The sequence below is a fragment of the Gorilla gorilla genome, chromosome 2, assembly GCF_029281585.2.
Source record: "Gorilla gorilla gorilla isolate KB3781 chromosome 2, NHGRI_mGorGor1-v2.1_pri, whole genome shotgun sequence".
NCBI classification, from domain to species: Eukaryota; Metazoa; Chordata; class Mammalia; order Primates; family Hominidae; genus Gorilla; species Gorilla gorilla.
Genome location: NC_086017.1, coordinates 21,541,893 through 21,552,067, shown reverse-complemented (window position 1 = coordinate 21,552,067; position 10,175 = coordinate 21,541,893). Strand labels below are relative to the sequence as shown.

Here is a 10,175-nt window from a genome sequence, read left to right as displayed (position 1 = left end):
TCTCTACTAAAAATACAAAATTAGCCAGGCATGGTGGCGCATGCCTGTGATCCCAGCTACTCAGGAGGCTGAGGCAGGAGAATCGCTTGAACCTGGGAGGTGGAGGTTGCAGTGAGTCGAGATCGTGCCACTGCACTCCAGCCTGGGCAAGAGTGAGACTCCATCTCAAAAATAAAAAATAAATAAATAAATAAAAATATAAAAATAAAATAAAATGTTTTGCTATGAAACAATCCAAACATGTAAGAGCAGATAGAGTAGTGTAACCCCCACCTCATCCCCCACTGAGGGGCTACCTCAACACCCTCCTCTGCACCCATCCTCAGCTTCAACAACGATCAATTCTGGGCCAATCTTGTGTCTTTGCTACCTCCACTCAGTCACCCCCTTGATTATTTTGTTTTTAAAATACACTTCTGGCGCATTTATAAAATCCTTGGGTTGAAATATATTCTCATCAGTGGTCTATGTACAGCCTACCTTTATTTATTAGCTACTTAAGTAGTATTGTTTTCTTTTTGATTTGCCCAGTTATGTTCCTTATACATTTTTTAAACTTGTGGTAAAATATACATAACATAAAATGTACCACTTTAACCATTTTGAAGCGTTTAGTTCAGTATGGCATTAAGTACATTCACACTACTGTACAACCATCACTTAAGTTTTTTTTTTTTTTTTTTTGAGACAGGGTCTCACTCTGTCACCCAGGCTGGAATGTAGTGGTATCAACACAGATCACTGTAGCCTCAACTTCCTGGACTCAGGTGATCCTACCATCTCAGCCTCCCAAGTAGCTGGGACTTACAGGCATGTGCCACCACGCCCAGCTAATTTCTGGATTTTTTTGTAGAGATGGGGTTTTGCCATGTTGCCCAGGCTGGTCTCAAACTCCTGAGCTAAAGCAATGCACCCGCCTTGGCCTCCCAAAGTGCTGGGAATACAGGCATAAGCCACTGCGCCTGGCCTAGGTAGTTATCTTTAATAGAGAACCTGTGAACCTACCAAGCTAGGACCTAGACAACAATGTTTAACCAAATGGTTTTCTCCCATCCAGTCCCATGCCTGCCCCCACCCCCACCCAGGTAATCCTGGCATCATCATCCCCTCAATTTTTATTTTGTTTTTATTTTATTTTATTTTATTTTTGAGACTCAGCTCTGTCGCCTAGGCTGGAGTACAGTGGTGTCATCTCGACTCACTGCAACCTCTGCCTCCCGGGTTCAAGTGATTCTCCTGCTTCAGCCTCCTGAGTAGCTGGGACTACAGGTGTGAGCCACCATCCCCAGCTAATTTTTTGTTTTTTGTTTTGAGACGGAGTCTCACTCTGTTGCCCAGGCTGGACTGCAATGGCATGACCTCAGCTCACTGCAGCCTCCCGGGTTCAAACAATTCTCCTGACTCAGCCTCCTGAGTAGCTGGGATTATAGCAGCGTGCCACCACATCTGGCTAATTTTTGTATTTTTAGTAGAGGCGGGGTTTCACCATGTTGGCCAGCCTGGACTTGAACTCCTGACCTCGTGATTCGCCCACCTTGGCCTCCCAAAGTGCTGGGATTACAGGTGTGAGCCACCACGCCTGACCATTGTTTTTTTTGTATTTTTAGTAGAGATGGGCTTTGCCATGTTGGCCAGGCTGGCCCTGACTTATTTTTTATATCATTTTATTGCAGATATATGTATCGCTAAAATTATTTTTAATTTTATTTTTAACATTACAAATAGAGTATTATGCTGTATGTAATCTTTTGGGACTTAATTTTTTCAGTTAACATTGTCAAGATGCATCTGTATTGCTGCAGGTCACTGTAAGTCATTTTAATTTAGGTTACTGTATAATATTCTATGTGTCTGCCATGTTCCACTTCCAGTCCCCCTAGACCTTTACAACAACCCCCCTTTTTCTTACAGTGGTAACTTGAGTGTGTCTCTCCTTTGCACAACTAAAAGAGCCAGACTAAAACGACCAGGCTTAGATGTTGCCAGAGCTAAGTCACGCTAATGCTGATGTAAGGCAAAGAGTGAGATTAATCCTTGCAAAGGTCGAAGACTGGTCACATCCATGAGAAAAGGTCTTCTGTCCCCATGATTTATTTGCAGAGTAAGGTTCGCTCCAAGCAGTGATGGAAATTAAAGAGGCAGCTTTAGGACCTCCGCACTGACCCAAAATGGAAATCATTTAGCAGCAAACAAATGGCAATGTTGTCATAAAGATCAAATGAGATAATAATACGTGGGAACACTTTGTAAACCTTGGGCCATTTTTATAAATATGCAGTTGCACTATTATTGTTATCATTATTCATTTGCGTTGTCTGGGCATTTCATTTTCTCTGTTTATAAGGTGCCCACCTGGACTGGATTTAAGTCAGAAGAGAAGGAAGATGTGAGTATTCATTTAACGTCTCTGCGAAGCCTGTAACCCCACACCGGCTCTTCGAAGAAGCATTATCTCTGTTTTACGGATGAGAAAACTGAGGTTTGATAACTTGCCCCAAATCCTATAATAAATAGAGGCGGAGTTTGGATTCAAATTCTGTCTGAATCTAAAACCCTTTTTCTGTCTTACCATATTTCCTGGAATCTGCCCAGGCAGTCCTCATTCCTTCCTCATTCCCTGTCTGAGTTTGGCAGGATGAATCTCCTATTTACAGTCTTTCTCAGGATTTCTCTTTTCCTAGTCTGAGACTACTGATGGACTAAAACGGAGTCTATGTAAGAGTACCTTTGGGAAGACTGGGAACCTTCCGAGCTTTAATCTGTGAATGTTTATCCAGGAATCAGGAAAGCCAGGGGACCTATGCCTAGGTTGACTTGTAAGTTGGTTGTCCCATCTCCAGAGGCCCTGTATGGACTGGAGGAGAGTACAGTTCACAAGGGGCCCCAAGTTTCGGGCAACACCTCCACCTGCTTTAGGTAAACCATTTAATCTCACTGAAACATGGAACTACGCATACCTGTCTTTGCATATCCAACAGGGGCTAAGATCCAGTGAGACACCGTGCTGTTCCTTGATATGATCAGATGAGGCAACAGATGGGAAAACAGTTTGAAAACTGCAAAGCATTTTTTTTTTTTCCAGCACGAATGTAAGCTGGTATTTGTTTTCATTGTTATCATTCCCTTTCAGCAGAGCCCTCTCCCAGGGAAAGCCCTTACAGTAGGGGCTCCTAATAATGACTGAGGTTTGAGAACAGCCAGAAGGCAAGCAACATGAAGCCTTTTAAAGCAAACCAGAGGAAGTCCAGTCTCTATTTATTTTATGAAGTTAGCGGCTGGATATGTTAAGCAAATGTTTTCTTAATTGTGGCAGTACAAGAAAACAATAGGGCAAGGGTTGCTGGGGATGGCGGGGGGCGGGTATCAGGCCTCTATCCCCCGGCCCCCCACCACCAAATCCCCAGAGAAAGACAGGAAAAAATTAAAGACAGGCCTTTTCTTTTCGTGGTCACATGTCTGCCCTGCTGCTGTAATATAAGAACCTGTGCCAATTAGAAACGTTTTACCTCCTCCTCCCTGCCCCTCCCCGGGCACATTTCAGAGCAGTCCGGGTTGTGGACGCCAGGAGTTTGCCAAACACAGCAAACACTGGTGTGTGAGCGGCTGAAGGAGACTCTTTCCACTCCGATCTCCCTCCCTCCCAGCCTGTTTTGATTTACTAGGACTTCCTCCTCCGGGCGAGGCGGGGGAAGGACGCCGCCGAGCGCCTGGAGTTGTGCGCGTGTGCGTGTGCGAGTGTGAAGTGCAGCGCTGGAGTGCAACATGCTGTAATGGGAGGAAACCCAGCGGCGTCGGAGCGCCCTGGACCGCCGCGGCCGTTCTGAGCGCAGTGGCGCCGAGCAGCCCCTCCCGCAGCCGGTGTGACCTGTCCCTTCAGGTGCGTGGCCGTCGGCCCGTCGGGGAGCGCGGCTCGGGCATGCGGGTGCCGAGAGGGGGCGACGGGGCCCGGGAGGCGGGGGACGGAAGGTGCGCCGCGTTCCGGGGGTGAGCGGGTGTGGATGGCGAACCGGCGCGGGCGGGTGGTGCGCCCTTCCCCGGCTGCTCGGCGAGCCGGGGGAAGCGGAGGGCGGCGTGGGTGCCGCAGGTTCGGCTGAACTCCGGGCACTTGGCGGGGTGTGTGTGGCGGGAAGGGCAGCAGGTCCGCGGGACGGGTCTGGTTGGACTGTGAACGTCGGCGTCCCGTGCGCTGTCCCCCGGGAGCAGGGACCTACTGTGAGCGCGTGGGGAGCGCGGCGGGCACCTGGGCGCGCACGAAATGTGCGTTTGTGTTTGTACATTTGCACGGAGCTGTGTCCCCTGGCGGGGCCTCGGGGGCCGGGGGCGTGCGAGATGCCGTGTCCACAGCAGTGTGCGCCATGTCCACTCGCCCTGCCCGCTGGCGCCTCTCGGGAGTGCCCGCCCCGACAAACCTCACTGCCCCAGCGCGCCGGCATCGGCCCGGGAGGTGCGAGCTGGCACCGGGCGCGCAGCTGGCGGGGGAGGGAAAGCGGCCGCTCCCTGCCGCGGGAGGCCCCCCCCCATCTCCCTCCCGGCTCACCTGGGCTCAGCCCCCACCTGCTCCGTGAGGGGCGTGACCGAGGGCGTGGCCTGGCTGGCCTGGCGGAGCCCGGCTCAGGGTGGGCGGTGCCTCATTCCAGGGATTCTTCGCGCTCCGCGCTCGCGTCCGCCGGCCCGGTCCGCGCGTGCGTGTGCGTGTGCGTGTGCGTGTGCGTGTTTGGCGGGGGCCCGTGCGGGGGCTCGGGCGCGAGCGCGCCTGTGCGTCTGCGCGCCCTCGGGGTGCGCCCCGCTTGCCCGGGTCCCGTCCCCGCCCCTGGGTCCCCCGCAGGGCAAGGCCGGCCCCAGGCCGGCCCCAGGCGGGCGCGCCCAGAGCCGCCGGGCGGTGAGTGCGGTTGACCCGGTCGGCGGGGCGGGACCCGGGCTGGGCGAGGGCTGGCCTGAGAGGGGCCTTGGGGTGGGCTGTCGGAGCAGAACCGGGATGCCCTGCGGGAGGGAGGAGGTGGCGGGTCCTTGCCGGGCCGCTCGGGAGGCGCCGGTGGGAGCGGAAGCGCTTAGGCTCCCGGAGGTCGTCCTGGGATTCGGAGGCGCGGGGCGGGCGAGGAGGCCCCCGCCTGGCACCCCGCGGTCCCCGCCGGCCTCAGGGAGGGCTGTGATGTGGACTGCGGGAAGGGGCACCGTACTCTTCCTGTGCTTCCTGCCCGGTCCCCAAAACAGGACTGCATACTCTCCCTGCACCCAGTGCAGGCCTCGCCGAAGAGCACAGGGCTGTTCGCTTTTTGTTTTGCTTGAAGTCTCCTTTGATTCATCACCCTGAGACATTTAACTGTCTTAGGTTATGAAGACAGTGCTTGCTGGGGCTATTAGTATTTATGTACGTTGCTGGCATGTGTTCGTCTGTTTAAGTTAGATGATTAAAAAATCGGTTTCACTTTGATCGTCGGTGCTGTATGTTTGCTAATTGTAGTCCCTTCTCTGTGATTAATAAGAACCAGCAGCCTGGCGCGGGAGGGTAGGGGTGTGGGGGAAGTGGAGGCGGTTCTTCAGGGTTTTATCAACAGCTGGTTGCCCTCTCTTTGAAAGGCACTGTCTCCCAGTTTGTGGAGTTTCAATATCTTGTTCTATACCCAAGCCTACCTCTACTCAGAAGGAGTCTGGCAGTTGTTTCCTCTAAATAGTCAAAGACAAAAAAAAATTAATTTGCCTATTAGGATTTGAAGGTCAGTTTTGCATACCATGTTAGCATACCAAACTTTAACTCTTTCTCTACTCGCTGAGTCCACGGACTTGTACTGTTCATTGTTTCCTGCTTGCATCTAATGAAGAGTCTGCGCATGACTGGGAGGGAGTAGAGTGGGCAGTTTAAGGAGACCTTTGGGGTCGGAGCAGTAAAGCTGTCCCTGTGGTGTGATCTTGGGACAAGTTATTTATTATCTCTAAGTCCCAATGCTCTCAATTTAAATAAAGGGTTTAGAAATACTTGATTCAGAAGTTTCTTGTCTTACACTCAAGACAGTTTTGAATTTTTTCTTGTATTTCCTGTTATATCTGGCCTGAAAAGTCATCTCCCCCACGGTGGAAATGATGTAAACCCTTCAATTCGTTGTTTAACTTTGGCAAAATTTTAATCCCAGGATAATTTCCCCGGCCACCGTTTTTTCACACTTCTGGGCAGCCTGCCTTTGCTTTCCATTTGGAAGTGAATGCAAACTAATTTTTATGTTGACCAAAACACAATACAATTAAGAAGATAATTCTGCTATAAATAACTATGGACTACATTCCAAAACTGTGAATGTTGTAGTAAAAACAGCTCTGGGTTATTATTTCTGGAGACTTGAGTTCTAGTCCTATCAGTGTCACTGACTAGCTTTATGACCAGAAATGTTACTCGTACTCAAACTTTATATCTTATTTTCCTTTGTAAAAGGGTGGTAATATCAGTTCCAATACATCACAGAGTTTCAGGAATTACAGAGAATAATGTGCTTTGAAAGTATTTTGTGTTATTTATAAATTCTTTGAAGCTTTGAAAGAGCTACATAAACACAGTTGTTACTGCTATCCCCCAACTGATTTAAAATTATGACTTTATCTGAAGATTTTAACACTTCTTACAGACATGATAATTATGTAAAAACTTTCACTTTTAAATGTTCTGGGCTGGGCGAGGTGTCTCACCTATGTAATCCCAGAACTTTGGGAGCCTGAGATAAGAGGATCGCTTGAGGCCAGGAGTTCCAGACCAGCCTGGACAACAGAGAGACTCCCGGCTCCCAACTGTACCCAAAAAAAAAAAAAAAAAAAAAAAAAATCTGTAGTGGGAAATTCCTCTTAACTCCTTATGGAGGCAGCCCTGTTACCAGTCTCTGGTGGTTGCCAAAACAAATCCAAAGGGAGAGTTTATTTCGTGTCTCTTCTAGGTATCTCTCTTGGAGAGTTTTGCTGTGCAGCTTTTAATTTGCCTTAGTAAAATAATGAGTAGGTTAACAATAAAAGTTGTTTTGTAACTTTGAACATGACCTAACAAAAGTACTAAAAGTTGTAAGCTCAGGAGGGAAAAATAAAATACACGGGAAAATTTTAACGTCACTGAAATTGTGAAACTCCGTCTCAAAAAAAAAAAAGCACAAAAATATATAAAAACATGTTACTAAATAGACTGCAAAAAGCACACTTGTTTACAGCATGAGAGCTCAAACAAGAAGGCAGGGTATTGCCTTCTTGTTTTGGTGTGGTGATTTTAACATACCAATGTGTCTGCTTATTGCTTGTGTGAGATGAGCTGTTGCAGCTATGAGAACCTGGTGAAAGAGAAAGTTTTTTGTGTGTGTGAGTTAAGAAATTTCTTCGAGGTATGTTAACTGAGGCTCATTTGTGCTTCTTTCAGGGAGCTCACCTAAAGTTAATGAAGCTATGGGTGGGTGTTTAATAGAAGAGTAAAGTGAATGCTGCTAATCTGTAGCATTTAGGATCTGTCCACATTAACCACCTCCCCCCCCCCCAAAAAAAACCCAGTATCATAAGAACTAGATTGCAAAATCTTGATGCAAGATTTGGCAGATACAAACTGCCAAGGTAGGAAAAGGAATGTAGGAGGTGCTAAAACCAGAACAATTATACCTTCTTGATATACAGAATAATAGCACTTTTGCAAAGAGAGAAAACTTTGTAGAATGTACTTTCTGTGTCTCATGCCTCAGGTCTGATAACCAGATATAGTCGATCCTCATTTTTCGTGGGTTCCATGTTTATAAATTTGTCTACTCACTAAAATTTATTTGTAAGCCCCAAATCAATGCCTCTGACACTTTCTTCGACATTTGTGGACATGTGCAGTATGGGGAAAAATTTGAGCCTCCCGATGCACATGTTCCCAGTAGAGCTCAGACAAGGCACTACCCTGCCTTCTTGTTTGAGCTCTCATGCTGTAAACAAGTGTGCTTTTTGCAGTCTATTTAGTAACATGTTTTTATATATTTTTGTGCTTTTTTTTTTTTTTTTTGAGACAGAGTTTCACTCTTGTTGCCCAGGCTGGAGTGCAGTGGTGCGATCTCGGCTCACTGCAACTTCCATCTTCCGGTTTCAAGTGATTCTCCTGCCTCAGCCTCCCGAGTAGCTGGGATTACAGGCACCCGCCACCACACCTGGGTAATTTTTGTATTTTTAGTAGATACGGGGCTTCACCATGTTGGCCAAGCTGGTCTTGAACTCTTGACTTTGTGATCTGCCTGCCTCGGCCTCCCAAAGTGCTGGGATTACAGGTGTGAGCCACCGCACCCTGCCCATTTTTGTGCTTTTTACTGGGGATTTTGCTATTTACAGTGGCCCCCAAGTATGGTGCTAAAATGCTGTCTAATGTTCCTCAGCCAAGAAGGCTGTGATGAGCCTCATGGAGAAAATATACATGTTAGATGAGCTTCATTCAGGCTTGAGTTACGGTGCTGTTGGCCTTGAGTTCAACATTAATGAATCAACAATAGGTATTAAATAAGGTGTCTTTAAACAGAAACATACGTAAAACAAGGTTGTGTATTGATCAGTTTGCAAAAATGTGACCAGAAGCCGGAAGGAATCTCACTCTCATTTCCCCTAGGAACACTGGTTCAATATTCACTAATTCAATGTTCACAGAGATTTTACAGAACGCACCTACTATGAATAACAAGAACTAGGCCGGGCCCGGTGGCTCATGCCTATAATCCCAGCACTTTGGGAGGCGGAGGCAGGCGGATCACCTGAGGTCAGGAGTTTGAGACCAGCCTGGCCAACATGGTGAAACCCCGTCTCTACTAAAAATACAAAAATTAGCTGGGCATGGTGGTGGGCACCTGTGATCCCAACTACTAGGGAGGCTGAATCAGGAGAATTGCTTGAACCCGGAAAGTGGAGGTTGCAGTGAGCTGAGATCGCACCATTGCACTCCAGGCTAGGCGACAGATCAAGGCTCCATCTCAAAAAATAAAAAAAAGAACCAATAATATTTACTGATGGTAATAACTACAGTGCTACCTAATGTTGCACTGTGTCATTAATTAGATGACTTTATGTAGGCTTTAATAGGCTGAGGGCTGAGATTTGATTTTGGAACAATGGAGAGTTAGACCTGGGCTGTTCTGGGAAGCTTGCTAACTTGGGCTGTGATGCAAATTCATCTTTTTTTTTTTTTTTTTTTTTTTTTGAGACGGAGTCTCGCTCTGTCACCCAGGCTGGAGTGCAGTGGCGCGATCTCGGCTCACTGCAAGCTCCGCCCCCCGGATTCACGCCATTCTCCTGCCTCAGCCTCCCGAGTAGCTGGGACTACAGGCGCCCGCCACCATGCCTGGCTAATTTTTTGTATTTTTGGTAGAGATGGGGTTTCACTGTGTTAGCCAGGATGGTCTCGATCTCCTGACCTCGTGATCCGCCCGCCTCAGCCTCCCAAACTGCTGGGATTACAGGCGTGAGCCACTGCGCCCGGCCCAAATTCATCTTTTATTCTTGGGAGTAATAGGTCCCTAAGAATATGTGTCGCTTTAGCACTTGTGAATAGGAAATACTAACTATTCACATAAGTATTCAAATTTTAAGTCTTCAAATAAATGCAAGAGCAAGCATATCCAGAGTAAACTAAAAATGCCAAAGAGTTTCTGTTATTTCATATGCCTTGCTGTATAAGGCTGCGGTCTTGAAAATGAAGAGAGAGAGATTCATAACATCCTAAAATGAGAGAGAAAAACATGGTTCATTTTTTCTGTTTTTTTTTTCGTATTTTTATTTATTTATTTTATTTTATTTTTTGTATTTTTAGTAGAAATGGGATTTCACCATGTAGGCCAGGCTGGACTCGAACCTCTGGCCTCAAGGGATCCACCTGCCTTGGCCTCCCAAAGTGCTGGGATTACAGGTGTGAGCCACCGTGCCTGGCCTCATTTTTATTTGGGCTGACAACAGTGTTGAAAAATGTTGGGAATTGGTAGTCTGCTCAGAAAGTTCAGACTTGATTTTTAATTGTCCCCCTTAGATAACAGTGGTTTCAGTGTGGGCCCACCATATAGTCACTTTCCATGGGACACTTTAGGGAGATGGGTGGACTTCAGCCAGCAGTAAGAATTTTGCACCAGCATCAGGCAGCATTGCATAGGGCCGTGAAATGTGTTGTAATGTAAGTTGGGTTTTGCAGCCCAGAGCCTGTGTAGATG

The 10,175-nt window shown here is 47.6% G+C and overlaps 1 protein-coding gene across 2 annotated transcripts in view; it reads left to right on the top strand.

The window, feature by feature from the left end:
- The first annotated feature begins 2,344 nt into the window (after positions 1 to 2,344).
- VGLL4 (vestigial like family member 4) overlaps positions 2,345 to 10,175 on the top strand; it is a 166,187-nt gene continuing 158,356 nt past the window's right edge. The window contains exon 1 of one of the 2 annotated variants that reach the window (XM_004033623.5): positions 2,345 to 3,877. The gene's annotated coding sequence lies outside the window, so the exon portion shown is untranslated. Of the gene's footprint in view, positions 3,878 to 4,704; positions 4,880 to 10,175 lie in introns of those variants that run through there. The other variant, XM_019023623.4, reaches the window with a different exon arrangement.